Raw genomic sequence first — 24567 nt, 5'->3', positions numbered from 1 at the left:
TATCAGTTTCTTGGTCTTCCTTTGCTGTATTCTAAAATACTCCCAATCCTCAGGTTTACTACTATTTCTGGCAACTTTATAGGCCTTTTCTTTTAATCTTATACAGTCCTTAACTTCCTTTGTTATCCACAGTTGACGGACTTTTCCTTTTGGTTTTTGTGCCTTTAAGAAATGTATAGTTGCTGCAAACTATGTAATAATTCTTGAACGACTATCCACTGCCTAGGTACTGTCATTCCTTTTAATGAATTTTCCCAATCTACATCAGCCAATTTGCCCTTCATATCTTCATAATTTCCTTTGTTCAAATGTAACACCCTGGCTTCAGATTGAACTACCTCACTTTCAAACATAATGTAAACTTCTATCATATTATGGTCATTCATCCCTAAAGGTTCATTTACAACAAGGTTATTAATTAGCTCTTTCTCATTACATAATACTAGATCTAAAATAGCCTATTCTCTAGTCGGTTCCTCAACATACTGCTCTCGAAAACCATCCCTAACACGCTCCAGAAACTCATCCTCCACAGCATTAATGCTCATTAGGTTTACCCAGTCTATATGCAGATTGAATTCTCCCATGATTATTGTATTACTCATGCTACATGCTTCTCTAATCACCTGATTAATACCATGCCCCACACTACCAATACTGTTTGGTGGCCTGTAAACAACTCCTACCAATGTTTGCTGTCCCTTGCTGTTTCTTAGCTCCACCCAGATTTCACATTTTATTCTTCCGATCTGAGAACCTCCTCTACTAATGTACTGATTCCATCCTTTATTATCAGCGCAACACCACCTCCTTTTCCTTTTTGCCTATTCTTCCTAAATTTCAAATATCCTTGAATATTTAGTTTCCAGTCTTGGTCACCCTGTAGCCACGTTTCCTTAATGGCAATTAGATCAGACCCATGTGCCTCTATTTGTGTCATCTACCTTGTTGAAAATGCTGCTGCAATCAGGTAGAGTGCCCTTAACTTTGTCTTTTTGACATTATTCTGCATTTTAAGCATAGTTGATGGTCGCCCTTCTTTCGCCTGCCTTCTAATTTTGCTTGCTACTTTTCTACTTCCTGTTACCAGCTTTACTTCCTTCCAATTTAAGCTACCCCTCAGGTTCCCACTCCCCTGACAAGCTAGTTTAAACCATCCCCAACAGCACCAGCAAATCTCCCTGCAAGGATATTAGTCCTAGTCCTGTTAAGGTATAACCTGTCCATCTTGTACAGGTCCCACCTGCCCCAGAACCGGTCCCAATGCCTTATTACTTATTTGGATGTTTTGTTCTATATACTGATCATAAACGTTTAATTTTCATATTATGAGAACTGCTTACATTTTGAGAATTCAAAGATGAGCTATTCCATTGACAACTTCGGTATGACATCAAGATGAAACCATCAAAATAGAATGTCAATGCAGATGTTTTCTTGTCCTACCTATATCAGTTTCACATATTGCTGAAGATTTGCCTATCGAGGACTTGTTTACTGAGCAGCTGAACTCACTTCCCATCATGGTCAGTGACATACATAATGCTAAAAAATTCAACTCTCAGCTATCCTGTGTTACATACTACATGGTGAATGGGTGCCCCGATGATGGAGTTGCACCAAAACTATGATAATATGGGAGAAATTAAGATGAATTGTCAATCAAAGGTGTGTTGCTGTTCTTACCTACATTCCAAAACCATATGATCAAGAAATTACATGTCAGTTATATTGGTAGAGTAAGAAAGGATTAGCTAGAATACACATGGTGGCCTTTCTCAGATAGCAACATAGAAGTTGCTGTTTGAGCGTCAAGCCTGTCCGATCAAATTACCTGTCAATGTTGTGGAAACTAGTACTTATCAATGGCTTAAAAGAAACATTGTGATGTGTTTCTGTTTGCCAAGTTGAAGATGTAGAATTTTTTTTTGCTTACTTTGGATTCTCATGCTAAGTGTTTCTGATGTCAGAAACAGATGCAAGAGTGCTGATTGATGTGCTATGGTATTTGTTTGCCTGATGTAGACTTCATGCGCTGCTGATCTCTGACAACGTACTGTCCTTCTCAGTCATACAATTATTTCTCCATCTGGATACTGCAGTCAAATGAGGAAATTGAGGCTTGTATGTGTACCAAAATTCGGCAGGAGCTGGGGAATGTAGATTGGGAGCAGCTGTTTGAAGATAAATCCACATTTGATATGTGGGAGGCTTTTAAAGAGAGGTTGATTCGCGTGCAGGAGAGACATGTTCCTGTGAAAATGAGGGATAGAAATGGCAAGATTAGGGAACCATGGATGACAAGTGAAATTGTGAAACTAGCTAAGAGGAAAAAGGAAGCATACATAAGGTCTAGGCGGCTGAAGAAAGACGAAGCTTTGGAAGAATATCGGGAATGTAGGACCAATCTGAAACAAGGAATTAAGAGGGCTAAAAGGGGTCATGAAATATCTTTAGCAAACAGGGTTAAGGAAAATCCCAAAGCCTTTTATTCATATATAAGGAGCAAGAGGGTAACGAGAGAAAGGATTGGCCCACTCAAGGACAAAGGAGGAAAATTATGCGTGGAGTCAGAGAAAATGGGTGAGATTCTAAATGAGTACTTTGCATCGGTATTCACCGAGGAGAGGGACATGACGGATGTTGAGGTTAGGGATAGATGTTTGATTACTCTAGGTCAAGTTGGCATAAGGAGGGAGGAAGTGTTGGGTATTCTAAAAGGCATTAAGGTGGACAGGTCCCCAGGTCCGGATGGGATCTATCTCAGGTTACTGTGGGAAGCGAGAGAGGAAATAGCTGGGGCCTTAACAAATATCTTTGCAGCCTCCTTAAACACGGGTGAGGTCCCGGAGGACTGGAGAATTGCTAATGTTGTCCCCTTGTTTAAGAAGGGTAGCAGGCATAATCCAGGTAATTATAGACCGGTGAGTCTGACGTCGGTGGTAGGGAAGCAGCTGGAGAAGATACTGAGGGATAGGATCTATTCCCATTTGGAAGAAAATGGGCTTATCAGTGATAGGCAACATGGTTTTGTGCAGGGAAGGTCATGTCTTACCAACTTAATAGAATTCTTTGAGGAAGTGACAAAAGTTGATTGATGAGGGAAGGGCTGTAGATGTCATATACATGGACTTCAGTAAGGCATTTGATAAGGTTCCCCATGGTAGGTTGATGGAGAAAGTGAAGTCGCATGGGGTCCAGGGTGTACTAGCTAGATGGATAAAGAACTGGCTGGGCAACAGGAGACAGAGAGCAGTGGAAGGGAGTTTCTCAAAATGGAGACATGTGACCAGTGGTGTTCCACAGGGATCCGTGCTGGGACCACTGTTGTTTGTGATATACATAAATGATTTGGAGGAAAGTAAAGGTGGTCTGATTAGCAAGTTTGTAGATGACATTAAGATTGGTGGAGTAGCAGATAGTGAAGGGGACTGTCAGAGAATACAGCAGAATATAGATAGATTGGAGAGTTGGGCAGAGAAATGGCAGATGGAGTTCAATCTGGGCAAATGCGAGGTGATGCATTTTGGAAGATCCAATTCAAGAGTGAACTATACAATAAATGGAAAAGTCCTGGGGAAAATTGATGTACAAAGAGATTTGGGTGTTCAGGTCCATTGTTCCCTGAAGGTGGCAACGCAGGTCAATAGAGTGGTCAAGAAGGCATACGGCATGCTTTCCTTCATCGGACGGGGTATTGAGTACAAGAGTTGGCAGGTCATGTTACAGTTGTATAAGACTTTGGTTCGGCCACATTTGGAATACTGCGTGCAGTTCTGGTCGCCACATTACCAAAAGGATGTAGATGCTTTGGAGAGGGTGCAGAGGAGGTTCACCAGGATGTTGCCTGGTATGGAGGGCGCTAGCTAAGAAGAGAGGTTGAGTAGATTAGGATTATTTTCATTAGAAAGACGGAGGTTGAGGGGGGACCTGATTGAGGTGTACAAAATCATGAGAGGTATAGACAGGGTGGATAGCAAGAAGCTTTTTCCCAGAGTGGGGGATTCAATTACTAGGGGTCACGAGTTCAAAGTGAGGGGGGAAAAGTTTAGGGGGGATATGCGTGGAAAGTTCTTTACGCAGAGGGTGGTGGGTGCCTGGAACGCGTTGCCAGCGGAGGTGGTAGACGCGGGAACGATAGCGTCTTTTAAGATGTATCTAGACAGATACATGAATGGGCAGGAAGCAAAGAGATACAGACCCTTAGAAAATAGGCGACAGGTTTAGATAGAGGATCTGGATCAGCGCAGGCTTGGAGGGCCGAAGGGCCTGTTTCTGTGCTGTAATTTTCTTTGTTCTTTGTTCTAAAGAAGATGTTACAAGATCCTGACAACATGCAATCGAAATTAGCTGTATTTCTTCTGTTATCGTGCAATGCCTCATAGGTAAGATACCTGCCGTATAGTTCACTGAAATGAAGTTACATACTCGTTTTGAATCGTTTTGATATTTTTAAACCTAACAGGGGGACATCTGTGATGAGAAAACTTCATAATACTGGATCATCAATTTCAAAGCAATATTGCATGAGAGAAAGATTATTGTGTTTCAATTTCCACGGGACTGTTCAGAAATGGAGTGTTGGTGTTATTGAACAGAAGGTTGGAACTCTTCTCATTTTAGTTTTGATGAATGGTTTGCTGCATTGTGTGTGTTACTGTTAGGAATATTCTAGAGGATCTGGAAATAAAAAGCATGTAGCTATTACTACACTAATTTGCATGTTTATTCTGACACAATATCCGCCATCTGAGGCACCCTCTTTTTTTCCGATTATCTATTTAATGCACAGCACTTCTATTAATGCACTGTATTTTCTTTACAGTATGCTTTCCCTGAAGGCCAGTTTTTGCATGTTAACAACTTCTTTTAAAGCAAGAAACACCAATCTCTGAACAAATAAATCGCTGCAATAGCATGCCAGGATTGGAACACAATATAAAGTATACAGATTTTTTATTATATATATAAAATTTTCACTCCAGTGGATTTGTGGATATATAGCTAGGTGCTTCTTGAGGCTTGAATGCTGTGGCAACAGGTTCTGGAGGAAATCTAGTATTGTTGGGATTTACTGATTCTAACAGTGGGTGCATTTTAGCCCAAACGTGAGGCTAACTGTTAGTTTAAACGGCCTCTGTTTATTAGTTCGAACCCCATCCCCCAACCTTACCTTGTGAGATCTGGTGGATTTACTTTCAAATCTGGCTTCAAATTCATGGACCTTACTGGACATCAAGAACATGGGCTGCATTTTCAATGCTGAGGGGGTTGTGACTGGGTGTGGACACGATTTGAAAATTGCAGTGCCGGAGGGCGGCACTGGATCCCAAATCCTCTGGGACAGACTCCAATTTTAAAATTAGGTCAACAGGGAGGGAATAGGGAGCCCACTCATCTCCAATTAACAGCACATTAAGCTCCTTGAGGGGCTGGGGAGGTTGGGACTGCAATTTTCAAATGAGATTCCTGCGAACCCGCACATTAGTACACAGCTGTCGGGTTCACAGCGGGGTGAAGGGAAACTTTTTTTTTGAGTTTGAATATTATGGGGCACTTGGGGATATTGCGCCGGATCATGAGCATTACCTCAGTTTTGGATGTTTGAACGCCGCCTTTTTTTTAATGTTCTCTTTGGCAAGGCAGCAGTAGGCTCTATAATGGCTGCTGACTGCCTTATTTGCTTGCATTCTGCAATTAGCTCCCACCCCCTGGAAATGCTCAGCGCCACTAATTGATTGCCGAGCTCGCCTCCTGCCCAATTGGTTCAGGACCCGGAAATTATCCAGGCATCGGGTTCCCGATCCCAATTTGAAAATCTGGCCCCACGTTTCTGCACTGGACTACATTGGAATAAACCTTAGATTACACTGGATTAAGGCTCTGCTTTTGTCTGTAATCTGCTGCTCTTTAATCCTTGAGCTGTGGAAGAGATCTGAGAAAATCTAGGTCTTCTCTCAAACTTAGCTTCAAAATTCCAGCCAGACTCATTGGAAAGGCACCACTGTAATATTGTGACTATGTCAGCTAATGATCCAAATGTCTTCTCCTGCCTGAAACTGTTGCTGTGTTATTGTATTTAAAAGCTTGATTATAGAAAGCAAAGGGTTAGTGGTATACATATCTGGCACATATATGTCAACTACCCCCATCAAATGACAGCGTCCATTTGAGGGAAACACAGCAGATAACATCCCTATCCACAAGAAGCACAGACATGTCAAGCAACCTGGCTGCATCAATGCATTTTTCCTACAAGCTTGTGCATTCGAAATGTTCAATCGTTATATCAGATACAGATGTGAGCGCACATTTTTGAGAATTCAATGGAAGAAAAGTGTAATTAAAATGTGTGGTGGCTAGATGGCATTGTGGCATTCAGTGAGCTCTTGTGCCAAATGGAGATTCTGACTATTTAAGGGATATTGCCAGCCAATCAAACCCCATTGTAGTTTTTTTTAAAGCACGAGGTAAAATTATTTCAACAGATTGTTCAACCTTGATCTAGAAATTAAATTATAAACATTGTAAATGATTTTAATTCTGGCTTCCTTTAATTTCATTTTTATTAAGTACTTTTGGTATCTTTAATTTGATTTTTTTCGGGTTATAAGTCCAGATAAATTGGCGTAGAAACTGGGCGCCACGGGTTGCCTTTGTCGGTGGGAGAGGTCATTGCACCTCACTGGACAGCTACCGCCCGCCTCAAACCGGGCAGCCCCCGGTCAATAAGGTTCTGTCCCGCCACAGTCTGCCTGCTTCAATGGGTGCTTGGAGCTCAGGGTCATTGCCCGAAAGGTGGACTGATACACCGCACCAAACAACATGAAAAAAGGAAAGAAGGTACCAGCCCTTCGCTTTGCAAGCTGGAACGTCAGAACTATGTGTCCTGGCCTGTCGGAAGACCTTACACAAATCAACGATTCTCGGAAGACCGCCATCATTAACAACGAGCTCAGTAGATTCAATGTGGACATTGCAGCACTTCAGGAGACTCGCCTCCCCGCGAGTGGCTCTCTAGCAGAGCAAGACTACACCTTCTTCTGGCAGGGCAGGGATCCTGAAGAACCAAGACAGCATGGAGTGGGCTTCGCCATCAGAAACTCCTTGCTCAGCATGATAGAGCCTCCCTCAAATGGCTCGGAACGCATACTGTCCATCCGACTGCTCACCACCTCTGGTCCAGTACACCTACTCAGCATCTATGCTCCAACACTCTGCTCCGCACCTGAAGCTAAAGACCAGTTCTATGAACAACTCCATAACATCATTAGCAGCATCCCCAACACCGAACACCTATTCCTGCTGGGGGACTTTAATGCCAGGGTTGGGGCCGACCATGACTCATGGCCCTCCTGCCTTGGGCGCTATGGCGTTGGAAGGATGAATGAGAACGGGCAGAGACTGCTTGAGTTGTGTACCTATCATAACCTCTGCATCACCAACTCGTTCTTTCACACTAAACCCTGTCACCAGGTTTCATGGAGGCACCCAAGATCACGTCGTTGGCACCAGCTAGACCTCATTGTCACAAGGCGAGCCGCCTTAAACAGTGTTCAAATCACACGCAGCTTCCACAGTGCGGACTGCGACACCGACCACTCCCTGGTGTGCAGCAAGGTTAGACTCAGACCAAAGAAGTTGCATCATTCCAAGCAGAAGGGCCACCCGCGCATCAACACGAGCAGAATTTCTCACCCACAGCTGTTACAAAAATTTCTAAATTCACTTGTAACAGCCCTTCAAAACACTCCCACAGGGGATGCTGAGACCAAGTGGGCCCACATCAGAGACGCCATCTATGAGTCAGCTTTGACCACCTACGGCAAAAGTGCGAAGAGAAATGCAGACTGGTTTCAATCTCATAATGAAGAGCTGGAACCTGTCATAGCCGCTAAGCGCATTGCACTTTTGAACTACAAGAAAGCCCCCAGCGATTTAACATCCGCAGCACTTAAAGCAGCCAGAAGTAATGCACAAAGAACAGCTAGGCGTTGCGCAAACGACTACTGGCAACACCTATGCAGTCATATTCAGCTGGCCTCAGACACTGGAAACATCAGAGGAATGTATGATGGCATGAAGAGAGCTCTTGGGCCAACCATCAAGAAGATCACCCCCCTCAAATCTAAATCGGGGGACATAATCACTGACCAACGCAAACAGATGGACCGCTGGGTTGAGCACTACCTAGAACTGTACTCCAGGGAGAATGCTGTCACTGAGACTGCCCTCAATGCAGCCCAGCCTCTACCAGTCATGGATGAGCTGGACATACAGCCAACCAAATCGGAACTCAGTGATGCCATTGATTCCCTAGCCAGCGGAAAAGCCCCTGGGAAGGACAGCATTACCCCTGAAATAATCAAGAGTGCCAAGCCTGCTATACTCTCAGCACTACATGAACTGCTATGCCTGTGCTGGGACGAGGGAGCAGTACCCCAGGACATGCGCGATGCCAACATCATCACCCTCTATAAAAACAAAGGTGACCGCGGTGACTGCAACAACTACCGTGGAATCTCCCTGCTCAGCGTAGTGGGGAAAGTCTTTGCTCGAGTCGCTCTGAACAGGCTCCAGAAGCTGGTCGAGCGCGTCTACCCTGAGGCACAGTGTGGCTTTCGTGCAGAGAGATCGACTATTGACATGCTGTTCTCCCTTCGTCAGATACAGGAGAAATGCCGTGAACAACAGATGCCCCTCTACATTGCTTTCATTGATCTCACCAAAGCCTTTGACCTCGTCAGCAGACGCGGTCTCTTCAGACTACTAGAAAAGATTGGACGCCCACCAAAGCTACTAAGTATCATCACCTCATTCCATGACAATATGAAAGGCACAATTCAACATGGTGGCTCCTCATCAGAGCCCTTTCCTATCCTGAGTGGTGTGAAACAGGGCTGTGTTCTCGCACCCACACTTTTTGGGATTTTCTTCTCCCTGCTGCTTTCACATGCGTTCAAATCCTCTGAAGAAGGAATTTTCCTCCACACAAGATCAGGGGGCAGGTTGTTCAACCTTGCCCGTCTAAGAGCGAAGTCCAAAGTACGGAAAGTCCTCATCAGAGAACTCCTCTTTGCTGACGATGCTGCTTTAACATCTCACACTGAAGAATGCCTGCAGAGTCTCATCGACAGGTTTGCGTCTGCCTGCAATGAATTTGGCCTAACCATCAGCCTCAAGAAAACGAACATCATGGGGCAGGATGTCAGAAATGCTCCATCCATCAATATTGGCGACCACGCTCTGGAAGTGGTTCAAGAGTTCACCTACCTAGGCTCAACTATCACCAGTAACCTGTCTCTAGATGCAGAAATCAACAAGCGCATGGGTAAGGCTTCCACTGCTATGTCCAGACTGGCCAAGAGAGTGTGGGAAAATGGCGCACTGACACGGAACACAAAAGTCCGAGTGTATCAGGCCTGTGTCCTCAGTACCTTGCTCTACGGCAGTGAGGCCTGGACAACGTATGCCAGCCAAGAGCGACGTCTCAATTCATTCCATCTTCGCTGCCTTCGGAGAATACTTGGCATCAGGTGGCAGGACTATATCTCCAACACAGAAGTCCTTGAAGCGGCCAACACCCCCAGCTTATACACACTACTGAGTCAGCGGCGCTTGAGATGGCTTGGCCATGTGAGCCGCATGGAAGATGGCAGGATCCCCAAAGACACATTGTACAGCGAGCTCGCCACTGGTATCAGACCCACCGGCCGTCCATGTCTCCGTTATAAAGACGTCTGCAAACGTGACATGAAATCGTGTGACATTGATCACAAGTCGTGGGGGTCAGTTGCCAGCATTCGCCAGAGCTGGCGGGCAGCCATAAAGACAGGGCTAAATTGTGGCGAGTCGAAGAGACTTAGTAGTTGGCAGGAAAAAAGACAGAGGCGCAAGGGGAGAGCCAACTGTGCAACAGCCCCAACAAACAAATTTCTCTGCAGCACCTGTGGAAGAGCCTGTCACTCCAGAATTGGCCTTTATAGCCACTCCAGGCGCTGCTTCACAAACCACTGACCACCTCCAGGCGCGTATCCATTGTCTCTCGAGATAAGGAGGCCCAAAAGAATTTGATTTTAAAGTGCTCAGAGGATTTGGCTGCAAAGAACTAGAAGAGACTTTTTGAAGTTTCCAGATTGATGTCTGTGAACTTTCAGAAAGACTGAAAGTTTATGTATTATGTAGAATTACCATATTCATGTTATTAAATAAAATCATTAAATAGTAACATGCTATGCAATGTGTTGGTACTGAATCACTGAAAAATAGCAAATTTTGAGATTCTGTTTATAAACCATGCAATACAGATAGCAATTTGAATATGTTTTATGTGCATTAATTGGACATTTGTGTACTGAAAAGGATTGTATCAAATGTCATGAATAATAGTCATACATTAACTCGATTCACTTCCTTCTATGTAAAGACTCCTTTATAGTAGTTTAAAATTGGAAAAAAAGCAGCTGGATTTGGGATTCACATTGTTGAGGGTTATTATGTCAGTATTAAGTCACTGAACCTTTGTAATTGGAATTTTTGTTTTCATCTATAAAGCATGTTTTGTTCTAAGCAAGGAAAAACCAGTGCCAACAGGAAGTTAATTGTTTCTGATGGCAGAATGGAGTTATTCAAATTGATAATGGCAACATTTAAAATGAGAAGTATATCATGAGTTGGTTAAACAAAAACATATACCCTTACAGACCCAGATATTTTTCAGGCTGCAGCACTTCATACAGGCCATCATTTGTATGCCATTCTACTTTTTCAGTCAGTTTATTGACCATCAAATTACAGGTAACTGTAAAGCATAGGTCACAATTAAGCATAGGTCACAATTAAAGAGTCAAGGGTATTGGTTTTCCATGTGGTCTGTATATGACTAAATGTGGAAGTGTTTGTTTAAAGGGCTTTGTCATCACAAAAACTATTCGGCAAAACTTATTTTTTACAAACATGCAATACAATGTCACCATATCAAACTCATCTTTGTTTCACTCCCAATGAAACCTCATTACGTAAAAGCAATGCACTGTCACTTTACCTTCACAAACAAAAATGATTTATCTCAGATTTTTCATCTTTTTTTAATAGACCTTTCTGGTATTATTTGAAAGAAGGGTTCAATTTCAGGGGTTAGAACTTAATCTATAAGCACTGAGGTGCATCCTTATCTATCATTTATCATGCATCTATTTTCAGCAAGGTGATGGGTGATGAGCACCAGTCACTCTATTAGTCTCTTCAAGATTAAGTTGTCTATGAGTAGCCTAAAATGCCAAATCCAAGGATCATCCCTGTTACACTAGTATATCCCAACAGAAGCCTGGAAAAGTTCACAGTCCTAGCTAAAGAATACGATGGGAGAAATTGTCCAGTAATGATGATAAATTGGAAGTAAAAAAAGGAGGGGAAAAAAATTCTAGATCATCTGGCAGGTTGTTTCATACCCAAAGTTTATTCATTTATGTCTGTAACTCATGGTCTTGAATTCGATAACCCCGGACAAACGAATTGCTATGCATGATTAGCCTGCGCCCATTGTTTGTGATGCAGTAGCACACAAACTTTGTGCTGTCTGATAATTTAGATGATTCCAGCATGCAACCGGTGTTAATCTCGACGTTGAGTGGCTGTACGCCTGAGCAGGGGATGCAAAATCGTGAAAGGCGAGGATGAATCAAAGCAAGATTCACTTTGGAAGGAGTAACAGGAATGCAGAGTACTGGGCTAATGGGAAGATTCTTGGTAGTGTAGATGAACAGAGAGATCTTGGTGTCCAGGTACATAAATCCCTGAAAGTTGCTACCCAGGTTAATAGGGCTGTTAAGAAGGCATATGGTGTGTTAGCTTTTATTAGTAGGGGGATCGAGTTTCGGAGCCACGAGGTCATGCTGCAGCTGTACAAAACTCTGGTGAGACCGCACCTGGAGTATTGCGTGCAGTTCTGGTCACCGCATTATAGGAAGGATGTGGAAGCTTTGGAAAGGGTGCAGAGGAGATTTACTAGGATGTTGCCTGGTATGGAGGGAAGGTCTTACGAGGAAAGGCTGAGGGACTTGAGGTTGTTTTCGTTGGAGAGAAGGAGGAGGAGAGGTGACTTAATAGAGACATATAAGATAATCAGAGGGTTAGATAGGGTGGATAGTGAGAGTCTTTTTCCTCGGATGGTGATGGCAAACACGAGGGGACATAGCTTTAAGTTGAGGGGTGATAGATATAGGACAGATGTTAGAGGTAGTTTCTTTACTCAGAGAGTAGTAGGGGTGTGGAACGCCCTGCCTGCAACAGTACTAGACTCGCCAACTTTAAGGGCATTTAAGTGGTCATTGGATAGACATATGGATGAAAATGGAATAGTGTAGGTCAGATGGTTTCACAGGTCGGCGCAACATCGAGGGCCAAAGGGCCTGTACTGCGCTGTAATGTTCTAATTCTAAAAAAAGACTGCACTACATAAAGCTAGTATGCACCTTTTAAAGGGGATTTGCATTTTGGATGGAACAGGTGCTGGAAGTAATTGTAATTGACCTGAGAAAGAAACACGAATGGTACAACATGGCAGAGAGTGGGTTCCAAGATTTTCTATCACTGCATTGGAGGCCTTGGTGCAGGAGCAGGAGAGAAGGAGAGATGTCATCTATCCATAGAGCGCCAGGAAGCCCTCCAGACAAACTTTGAGAAGGCAGTGGGTACAGATAGCTATGGAGGTCAATGCCAGGTGTCCAGCCCCGAGGACCTGGATGTAATGCCGCAAGAAATTCAATGACCTCACATGGATGATCAAGGTCAGTAAATGTATACTGGGCTCTCACACTGCTCAATACACCATAGCCCCATCTCACCTACCAACAATCTCTAGCAATCATAAATCATACCTAACATCCATAGCTACACCTCACCCTCACACATAGCACTGCTGCAAGCCTCACAGCCATATCTCACATCTCGCACACGCTGCCAGCTATTCAACCCCGACAGCCACATTGCCCAAACAGATTGCACCACACTTATTGAAGCACTTCCCCATCTCTTGCAGGACAAGGTGGCACATAACCAGAGGCACCAGCACCTAGTCAGCGGGGAAAAGGCATAGTCGCATGTTCTTACCCCCATGAAAAAGACAACACACATCCTCATTAGAGTGGCAATAACTTAGTCTGTGGCCAACAGCAGGGCTTTAATAAAAGTCCACAGCCACAGTCACCTTCACAGCAACTGGCAATATCATAAGCTACCTGCTCTGAGGCTGCAGTTGTGTCTGCAGCAGGTGGAAGATTTCAGTGAGGACCTCCTTAGTGAAGTGGAGACACACTGTTCCTGGCTGAGATACATGTAGGATAATTGTTTCCAGAACACTCTTAGTGGATATGGCCTCCTACTATGAATCCTTCTCCCCCTCCTCCTTCTTCCAGCAGCTTGCCCTGCGCTGTGTTACCTCTATTCAATATTCATGTTATGCTGTAGTCTAAAGTGGATGCACAATACAGCATCCATTCCTGGGAGTAAGTGTTTGTACAGAATCCTTGAAGTCAGGACAAGGTCCTACAGCACACCACTCCCCCTAGACTTCGGCAACTTTAAACAACTCTGGAAACCACCAAACACTCTACAATCGCAGCAAGAGATAACAGAAATCAATCAGCAACTAACTTGAAAGTAATTAATGATCCCTTTAAATAGCACAGGAGGGGGAATCCTGTTCAGCTGTACAAGTTAAGAGATGGTGTTAGCTGGAGTATTGAGCCTCAAAATTGCACTGTTGGTCATCAGCATTACAAATTAATAAACATCACAATCTGCATACATCTAGCGAATGCTCCCTGTGTATGTGCCAATATCCTCATTAAAATGGCATCTTGCATTGCCAGTACCAGAAGTGTGTGCTTGTACTACAGATGCTATTTTAGAGGCAAAACAGCACCTGTCGCATTGAACAACCAGGCACCACAAAACTGAATTTTGTGGTCAATATGTTTTAATAGTTTGACAGTGAAAAACTAATCAGTATCACCTCTTTGTAATTCCGTGTGCCTTATGTCAATTGTGGGCTTTTAAAAATTTATTGATGGTTCAGCTAAATATACATCCAACTACAAATTGAAGCAAGAAAGAAAACAAAACTCCCGAGTCATCCCACAAATAGAGGTTTCACTACCAGGAGTTTATTTTTAAATAAAAACATTACAAACATTTTTCTATATTTTCTGTTTGTTCAGTAAGTACTAATGCCATTATGAATTAACTGAAATAAATTTCTGAGGTTAAAGGCATGAGTGAGATGAATTAACATAAATAAGGGGCAAAAATTTCTAATTGTCCCATTCTGCTGGCAAAAGTTTGGTGGAGTGAAATTCCCAGCCACTAAGATTCAAAACCTAGCCCAAAACCCCAGGAATGTAGTCCCCTGGATGGTCAGTGGGCCACCAGTGCCTGCCCCATCCCATTTTTGTCAGGTGTAGCAGTCCATTTTTCCTCCATCTGAGGAATTCTAAGGCCCTTAAAGGCCAACTAAACTATTAAAAGTCTTGTGTTCTGAAGGGAGGCATTCTGTCTCTTCAAAAAGGGATCGATTCTCTTTGCTTTCTAAACGTGTTGGGGCCTTTGCTGGTTCCGCTTCAGAAATCAGATGAACTTACAGCTTGAGAGTTCCATTGAGGCCTCCCAAGAAACTAATGGGTGAAATTTCCTAAGGCAGTCTAGGAACTCCCTGACATGCCCCCTGAACATTGTAGGGCCCATGGGTCCATACCGTGAACATTTATTTTTCATTCATGGGATGTGGGTGTCGCTGGCCAGGCCAGCATTTATTGCCCATCCCTAATTGCCCTTGAGAAGGTGGGGGTGAGCTGCCTTCTTGAACCGCTGCAGTCCATTTGGGGTAGGTATACCCACATTGCTGTTAGGAAGGGAGTTCCAGGATATTGACCCAGCGACAGTGAAGGAACGGTGATATAGTTCCAAATGAGGATGGTGTGTGACTAAGAGGGGAACTTGCAGGTGGTGGTGTTCCCATGTATTTGCTGCCATTATCCTTCTAGTTGGTAGAGGTCACAGGTTTGGAAGGTGCTGTCTGAGGAGCCTTGGTGCATCGCTGCAGTGCATCTTGCAGATGGTACACACTGCTGCCACTGTGCGTCGGTGGTGGAGGGAGTGAATGTTTGTGGATGGGGTGCCAATCAAGTGGGCTGCTTTGTCCTGGATGGTGTCGAGCTTCTTCAGTGTTGTTGGAGCTGCACCCATCCAGGCAAGTGGAGAATATTCCATCACACTCCTGACTTGTGCCTTGTAGATGGTGGACAGGCTTTGGGGAGTCAGGAGGTGAGTTACTCGCCTCAGGATTCCTAGCCTCTGACCTGCTCTTGTAGCCACGGTATTTACATGGCTACTCCAGTTCAGTTTCTGGTCAATGGTAGCCCCTAGGATGTTGATATTGGGGGATTCAGCGATGGTAATGCCATTGAATGTCAAGGGGAGATGGTTAGATTCTCTCTTGCTGGAGATGGTCATTGCCTGGCACTTGTGTGGCGTGAATGTTACTTGCCACTTATCAGCCCAAGACTGGATATTGTCCAGGTCTTGCTGCATTTCTACACGGACTGTTTCAGTATCTGAGGAGTCACGAATGGTGCTGAACATTGTGCAATCATGAGCGAACATCTCCACTTCTGACCTTATGATTGAAGGAAGGTCATTGATGAAGCAGCTGAAGATGGTTGGGCCCAGGACACTACCCTGAGGAACTCCTGCAGTGATGTCCTGGAGCTCAGATGAGTGACCTCCAACAACCACAACCATCTTCCTTTGTGCTAGGTATGACTCCAGCCAGCGGAGGGTTTTCCCCCTGATTCCCATTGACCTCAGTTTTGCTAGGGCTCCTTGATGCCATACTCGATCAAATGCTGCCTTGATGTCAAGGGCAGTCACTCTCACCTCACCTCTTGAGTTCAGCTCTTCTGTCTATGTTTGAACCAAGGCTGTAATGAGGTCAGGAGCTGAGTGGCCCTGGCGGAACCCAAACTGAGCGTCACTGAGCAGGCATTGCTAAGCAAGTGCCGCTTGATGGCCCTGTTGATGACACCTTCCATCACTTTACTAATGATTGAGAGTAGGCTGATGGGGCAGTAATTGGCCGGGTTGGATTTGTCCTGCTTTTTGTGTACAGGACATACCTGGGCAATTTTCCACATTGCAGGGTAGATGCCAGTGTTGCAGCTGTACTGGAACAGCTTGGCTAGGGGCGCGGCAAGTTCTGCAGCACAGGTCTTCAGTACTATTGCCGGAATATTGTCTGGGCCCATAGCTTTTGCAGTATCGAGTGCCTTCAGTCGTTTCTTGATATCACGCGGAGTGAATCGAATTGGCTGAATTCTGGCATCTGTGATGCTGGGGACTTCAGGAGGAGGCTGAGATGGATCATCAACTCAGCACTTCTGGCTGAAGATTGTTGCAAATGCTTCAGCCTCAGCTTTCGCACTGATGTGCTGGGCTCCCCCATCATTGAGGATGGGGGTATTTGTGGAGCCCCCTCCTCCAGTTAGTTGTTTAATTGTCCACCACCATTCATGGCTGCATGTGGCAGGACTGCAGAGCTTAGATCTGATCCGTTGATTATGGGATCGCTTAGCTCTGTCTATTGCATGCTGCTTACGCAGTTTGGCACGCAGATAGTCCTGTGTTGTAGCTTCACCAGGTTGACACCTCATTTTGAGGTATGCCTGGTGCTGCTCCTGGCATGCCCTCCTGCACTTTTCATTGAACCAGGGTTGATCTCCTGGCTTGATGGTAATGGTAGAGTGGGGGATATGCCAGGCCATGAGGTTACAGATTGCGGTTGCGTACAATTCTGCTGCTGCTGATGGCCCGCAGCGCCTCATGGATGCCCAGTTTTGCATTGCTAGATCTGTTCGAAATTTATCCCATTTAGCACGGTGATAGTGCCACACAACACGATGGACGGTATCCTCAATGTGAAGGCGGGACTTCGTCTCCACAAGGAATGTGCGGTGGTCACTCCTACCAATACAGTCATGGACAGAAGCATCTGCAGCAGGCAGATTGGTGAGGACGAGGTCAAGTATTTTTTTCCCTCGTGTTGGTTCCCCCACCACCTGCCACAGACCCAGTCTAGCAGCTATGTCTTTTAGGACTCGGTCAGCTCGGTCAGTAGTGGTGCTACCGAGCCACTCAAAGAACAAAGAACAAAGAACAAAGAACAGTACAACACAGGAACAGGCCATTCGGCCCTCCAGGCCTGTGCCGATTTTGATGCCTGCCTAAACTAACACCTTCTGCACTTCCGGGGCCCATATCCCTCTATTCCCATCCTATTCATGTATTTGTCAAGATGTCTGTGAAACGTCGCTATTGGATCTGCTTCCACCACCTCCCCTGGCAGCAGATTCCAGGCACTCACCACCCTCTGTGTAAAAAACTTGCCTCGCACATCCCCTCTAAACTTTGCCCCTCGCACCTTAAACCTATGTCCCCAAGTAACTGACTCTTCCACCCTGGGAAAAAGCTTCTGACTATCCACTCTGTCCATGCCACTCATAACTTTGTAAACCTCTATCATGTCGCCCCTCCACCTCCGTCGTTCCAGTGAAAACAATCCGAGTTTTTCCAACCTCTCCTCATAGCTAATGCCCTCCAGACCAGGCAACATCCTGGTAAACCTCCTCTGTACCCTCTCCAAAGCCTCCACATCCTTCTGGTAGTGTAGCGACCAGAATTGCACGCAATATTCTAAGTGTGGCCTAACTAAGGTTCTGTACAGCTGCAACATGACTTGCCAATTTTTATACTCTATGCCCCGACCGATGAAGACAAGCATGCCGTATGCCTTCTTGACTACCTTATCCACCTGCGTTGCCACTTACAGTGACCTGTGGACCTGTACGCCCAGATCTCTCTGCCTGTCAATACTCCTAAGGGTTCTGCCATTTACTGTATACCTCCCACCTGCATTAGACCTTCCAAAATGCATTACCTCACATTTGTCCGGATTAAACTCCATCTGCCATTTCTCTGCCCAAGTCTCCAACCGATCTATATCCTGCTGTATCCTCTGACAATCCTCATCATTATCCGCAACTCCACCAACCTTTCTGTCGTCCGCAAACTTACTAATCAGACCAGCTACATTTTCCTCCAAATCATTTATATATACTACAAAGAGCAAAGGTCCCAGCACTGATCCCTGCGGAACACCATTAGTCACATCCCTCCATTCAGAAAAACACCCATCCACTGATACCCTCTGTCGTCTATGACTGAGCCAGTTCTTTATCCATCTTGCCAGCTCACCTCTGATCCCGTGTGACTTCACCTTTTGTACCATGCGGGATCTCGTCAAAGGCTTTACTAAAGTCCATATAGATAACATCCACTGCCCTTCCTTCATCAATCATCTTCGTCACTTCCTCAAAAAACTCAATCAAATTAGTAAGACACGACCTCCTCTTCACAAAACCATGCTGTCTCTCGCTAATAAGTTTGTTTGTTTCCAAATGGGAGTAAATCCTGTCCCGAGTAATCCTCTGTAATAGTTTCCCTACCACTGATGTAAGGCTCACCGGCCTATAATTTCCTGGATTATCCTTGCCACCCTTCTTAAACAAAGGAACAACATTGGCTATTCTCCAGTCCTCTGGGACCTCACCTGCAGCCAATGAGGATGCAAAGATTTCTGTCAAGGCCCCAGCAATTTCCTCCCTTGCCTCCTTCAGTATTCTAGGGTAGATCCCATCAGGCCCTGGGGACATATCTACCTTAATGTTTTGCAAGACACCCAACACCTCCTCCTTTTTGATAATGAGATGACTGAGACTATCTGCACTCCCTTCCCTAGGCTCATCATCCACCAAGTCCTTCTCTTTGGTGAATACTGATGCAAAGTACTCATTTAGCACCTCGCCCATTTCCTCTGGCTCCACACATAGATTCCCATCTCTGTCCTTGACTGGGCCAACCCTTTCCCTGGTTACCCTCTTGCTCTTTATATACGTATAAAAAGCCTTGGGATTTTCCTTAATCCTGTTTGCCAATGACTTTTCATGACCCCTTTTAGCCTTCCTAACTCCATGCTGAAGTTCCTTCCGACTGTCTTTATATTTCTCAAGTGCTTCGTCTGTTCCTTGCCTTCCAGCCCTTACAAATGCTTCCTTTTTCTTTTTGACTAGGCTCACAATATCCCGCGTTATCCAAGCTTCCCGAAACTTGCCAAACTTGTCTTTCTTCCTCACAGGAACATGCTGGTCCTGGATTCTAATCAGCTGACGTTTGAAAGACTCCCACATGTCAGATGTTGATTTACCCTCAAACAGCCACCCCCAATCTAAATTCTTCAGTTCCTGCCTAATATTGTTATAATTAGCCTCCCCCCAATTTAGCACCTTCACCCGAGGACTACTCTTATCCTTATCCACAAGTACCTTAAAACTTGTGGAACTATGGTCACTGCACCCGAAATGCTCCCCCACTGAAACTTCCACCACCTGGCCGGGCTCATTCTCCAATACCAGGTCCAGAATGGCCCCATCCCTAGTTGGACTATCTACGTATGTTTCAAGAAGCCCTCCTGGAATCTCCTCACAAATTCTGCCCCATCCAAGCCCCCAGCACTAAGTGAGTCCCAGTCAATATGGGGGAAGTTAAAATCACCCATCACCACAACCCTGTTACCTTTACATCTTTCCAAAATCTGTCTACATATCTGCTCCTCTACCTCCCGCTGGCTGTTGGGAGGCCTCTAGTAAACCCCCAACATCGTGACTGCACCCTTCCTATTTCTGAGCTCCACCCATATTGCCTCGCTGCATGACCCCTCTGAGGTGTCCTCCCACAGTACAGCTCTGATATTCTCCTTAACCAGTAATGCAACTCCCCCACCCCTTTTACATCCCCCTCTATCCCGCCTGAAGCTTCTAAAGCCTGGAACATTTAGCTGCCAATCCTGCCCTTCCCTCAACCAAGTCTCTGTAATAGCAACAACATCATATTTCCAAGTACTAATCCAAGCTCTAAGTTCATCTGCCTTACCTGTTATACTTCTCGCATTGAAACAAATGCACTTCAGACCACCAGTCCCGCTGTGCTCAGCAACATCTCCCTGCCTGCTCTTCCTCTTAGTCCCACTGGCCTTATTTACTATGTCCTCCTCATTTATTTCACTAGCTGTCCTACTGCTCTGGTTCTCACCCCCTGCCACACTAGTTTAAACCCTCCCGAGTGACGCTAGCAAACCTTGCAGCCAGGATATTAGTGCCCTTCCAGTTTAGATGCAACCCGTCCTTCTTGTATAGGTCCCATCTGTCCCTGAAAAGAGCCCAATGGTCCAGATATCTGAAACCCTCCCTTCTACACCAGCTGCTCAGCCACGTGTTTAGCTGCACTATCTTCCTATTTCTAGCCTCACTGGCACGTGGCACAGGGAGTAATCCAGAGATTACAACCCTAGAGGTCCTGTTTTTAACTTACTACCTAACTCCCTAAACTCCCCCTACAGGACCTCATCACTCTTCCTGCCTATGTCATTGGTGCCGATGTGTACCACAACCTCTGGCTGTTCACCCTCCCCCTTCAGAATGCCCCCTGTCCGTTCAGAGACATCCTTGACCCTGGCACCAGGGAGGCAACATAACATCCTGGAGTCTCTTTCACTTCCACAGAAGCTCCTATCTGTGCCCCTGACTATAGAGTCCCCTATAATTATTGCTCTTCTGCGCTTTGTCCCTACCTGCTGAACAACAGTGCCAGCCGTGGTGCCACTGCTCTGGCTGCTGCTGTTTTCCCCTGATAGGCCATCCCCCCCAACAGTATCCAAAATGGTATATTTGTTAGAGAGGGCGTTAGGCACAGGGGATTCCTGCACTGACTGCCTGCCACTTCTAGCGGTCACCCATCTATCTGCCTGCAACTTGGGTGTAACCACTTCTCTAAAACTCCTGTCAATGACTCTTTCCGCCACCTGCATGCTTCTAAGTGCATCCAGTTGCCGCTCCAACCGATCCATGCGGTCTGTGAGGAGCTGCAACTGGGTACACTTCCTGCAGATGTAGTCGTCCGGAACGCTGGAAGCGTTACGGACCTCCCACATCTCACAGGTGAGGCACTTCACCCCTCTAACTGACATTTCTCGCACTAATTAATAAACTAATTTCAAATAAATAGATGCTTATTAAATCCTTACTCAATTATGATACACTTAACTATGTGGTCCCTGGTGCTAGATTTCTACAATAGATACTAAATGCTATCTAAATACAGTAATCTCCTATCTCTGGTTTAGTTACTCTACTTATTAATTAGTTACTTAGTGTTTTAATCAATTTTTATCAGTTTTATTTTCAAATTCGGTACAGATTCCCTACCAGCCAATCAGGTCACAGCTTTCCTGTGACGTCACTTTTGCCGTTTTGTTTCCCCCACCCGAGGTAACTTACCGGTCCGGAACTCCGCCCTCCGAGTCTTCTCCGAGAATGTAGGCCGCGAATCCCCGAGGTAAGTTTTTTATACTTACCGGTCCGGAACTCCGCCCTCCGAGTCTTCTCCTTGAATGGACATTGAAGTCCCCCACCCAGAGTACATTTTGTGCCGTGGCCACCCTCAGTGCTTCCTCCAAGTGCTGTTCAACATAGTGGAGTACTGAGTCATCAGCTGAGGGAGGGCGGTAGGTGGTAATCAGTAGGAGGTTACCTTGCCCATGTTTGACCTGATGCCATGAGACTTCATGGGGTCCGGAGTCGATGTTGAGGATCCCAGGGCAACTCCCTCCCTACTGTATACCACTGTCCTGCCACCTCTGGTGGGTCTGTCCTGCCAGTGGGACAGGACATACCCGGGGATGGTGATGGCAGTGTCTCGGACATTGTCTGTAAGGTATGATTCTGTGAGTATGACTGTGTCAGGCTGTTGCTTGACTAGTCTGTGGGACAGCTCTCCCAACTTTGGCACAAGCCCCCAGCTGTTAGTAAGGAGAACTTTGCAGGGTTGACAGGGCTGGGTTTGCCGTTGTTGTTTCCGGTGCCTAGGTCGATGCCGGGTGGTCCGTCCGGTTTCATTCCTTTTTATTGACTTTGTAGTGGTTCGGTACAACTGAGTGGCTTGCTAGGCCATTTCAAATTCCACCTTCTGCTGTGGTGGGATTCGAACCCATGTCCCCACAGAAATACCCTGGGTCTCTGGGTTACTAGTCCAGTGATAATACCACTACGCCTACCCTGAAAATGATATAATTGCTTGGGCATCCTAGTCTTCTGGCCTTGGAACATTTTCCTGACCCCGTCAGACTCTTTGACTCCTCCGAGTCAGTTGTCCTAATGTGTGGAAACATCTGACCTACACCCATTGCCTGCCCTTGATGGCACATCTGAGATCAAGCATTTGATACCAGGTGAATTGCAGACATGAATCTGCTTTGTTCTGTTCAGTGACAATGGCCTGCTTGTACTAATGAAGTTCCTTTAAACTACCACTACTTGCTTTGAACATATTTGTAACTGGTCAACAGAATAATATTGAATATCATCAATACCTAAAATATCATGCAGAAAATTGATTTGTTTTTAATTCATTTCTCCCTTCTTTTCCTTAATACGGCAAAAATCTAAATTAAATCTTCCTGAGGATTAGTTTTATTTTTTCCAACACTGACACATAACAACATTGTCATAATACCAATGTAAAATAAAGCAGCATTGCTCAAAATGAAAAGAAATCCAAGTGAACAGCTAAATAATATTTTTATTAATGTGGTATATGAATGCAAGTCTTTTTTTAACCACATAGGCAGGTATTCTGCTGAGATTACTAAAGCTGATCATGTTCAATGGATTCTGTTAGTGCACGAGTTTTATTAACAAGGTTTCCTTTTAATTTCTCTGTAATAAAAACAACACTGACCTTTTCTGTGAATATACTTTCCATGTCATTTTGTTTCTGATATTGTTTGTGATAATGTCCTTATGTTTCTTGACCAGCACAGAGCACTGGCTGGTCAGCTGGTTATTTGTTCCTTTGTCTCTGTGATGAATCATAGAATCATAGAATGGTTACAGCACAGAAGGAGGCCATTCAGCCCATCATGTCCATCCCGGCTCTTTGCAAGAACAACTCTCCTAGTCACATTCCCCTGCCTTTTTCCCTGTAGCCCTGCAAATTTTTTCTCTTCAGATAATTATCCAATTCTCTATTAAAGGCCTCAATTGAATCTGCCTCCACCACACTCTCAGGCAGTGCATTCCAGATCCTAACCATTCACTGCATAAAAAAGTTTTTCCTCATTTTGTTGTTGCTTCTTTTGCCAATCACCTTATATCGGTGTCCTCTGGTTCTACATCCTTTGGCCAATGGGAACAGTTTCTCCCTATCTGCTCTGTCCAGACCCCTCATGATATTGAACATCTCTATCAAATCTCCGATTAATCTTCCCTTCTCCAAGGAGAACAGATCCAGCTTCGCCAACCTAACCAAGTGACTGAAGTTCGTCATCCCTGGAACCATTCTTGTAAATCTTTTCTGCACCCTCTCTAATGCCTTCACATCCTTCTAAAATCATGGTGTCCAGAACTTCACACAATACTCCAGTTTGTTAAACTCCAGAAAACGTGTTATGGAAGGATAATTCTGGAGCATATCTTTACTCAGTTTCACATTTATTGTACAGAGTAAAAAGATTACAAACATGTTCCACCCCACTCAAACCCTCCACCAGTCTCAGTAAATGTCTGTTTATAAGTACTCAAGTACGACCCCAGTTAACATCCTCCATCTGCATATAATCTCTTCTCTCTTTCTCTTCTCTCTCTTTGGCCTCCTTATCTCGAGAGACAATGGGTAAGCGCCTGGAGGTGGTCAGTGGTGTGTGGAGCAGCGCCTAGAGTGGCTATAAAGGCCAATTCTAGAGTGACAGGCTCTTTCACAGGTGCTGCAGAAAAATTTGTTTGTCGGGGCTGTTACACAGTTGGCTCTCCCCTTGCGCTTTTGTCTTTTTTCCTGCCAACTGCTAAGTCTCTTCAACTCGCCACACTTTAGCCCCGCCTTTATGGCTGCCCGCCAGCTCTGGCGAACGCTGGCAACTGACTCCCACGACTTGTGATCAATGTCACAGGACTTCATGTCGCGTTTGCAGACGTCTTTAAAGCGGAGACAAGGACGGCCGGTGGGTCTGATACCAGTGGCGAGCTCACTGTCCAATGTGTCTTTGGGGATCCTGCCATCTTCCATGCGGCTCACATGGCCAATGCATATAATCAATTGATACATAATTAACAGATTAAGAGCAAGATCAAGAAGTTTGCAGATGACACAAAGATTGGTCGCGCGGTAGATAGCGAGGAGGATAGCTGTAGGCTGCAGAAAGACATTGATGGTCTGGTCAGATGGGCAGAAAAGTGGCAAATGGAACTCAACCTGGAGAAGTGTGAGGTGATGCATTTGGGGAGGTCAAACAAGGCAAAGGAATACACAGTTAATGGGAGAATACTGAGAAGTGTAGAGGAAGTGAGAGACCTTGAAATTAATATCCACAGATCCCTGAAGGTAGAAGGACAGGTCGATAAGGTGGTT

This window comes from Heterodontus francisci, chromosome 4, assembly GCF_036365525.1.
Source record: "Heterodontus francisci isolate sHetFra1 chromosome 4, sHetFra1.hap1, whole genome shotgun sequence".
NCBI lineage: Eukaryota > Metazoa > Chordata > Chondrichthyes > Heterodontiformes > Heterodontidae > Heterodontus > Heterodontus francisci.
This window is presented reverse-complemented; position numbering follows the sequence as displayed.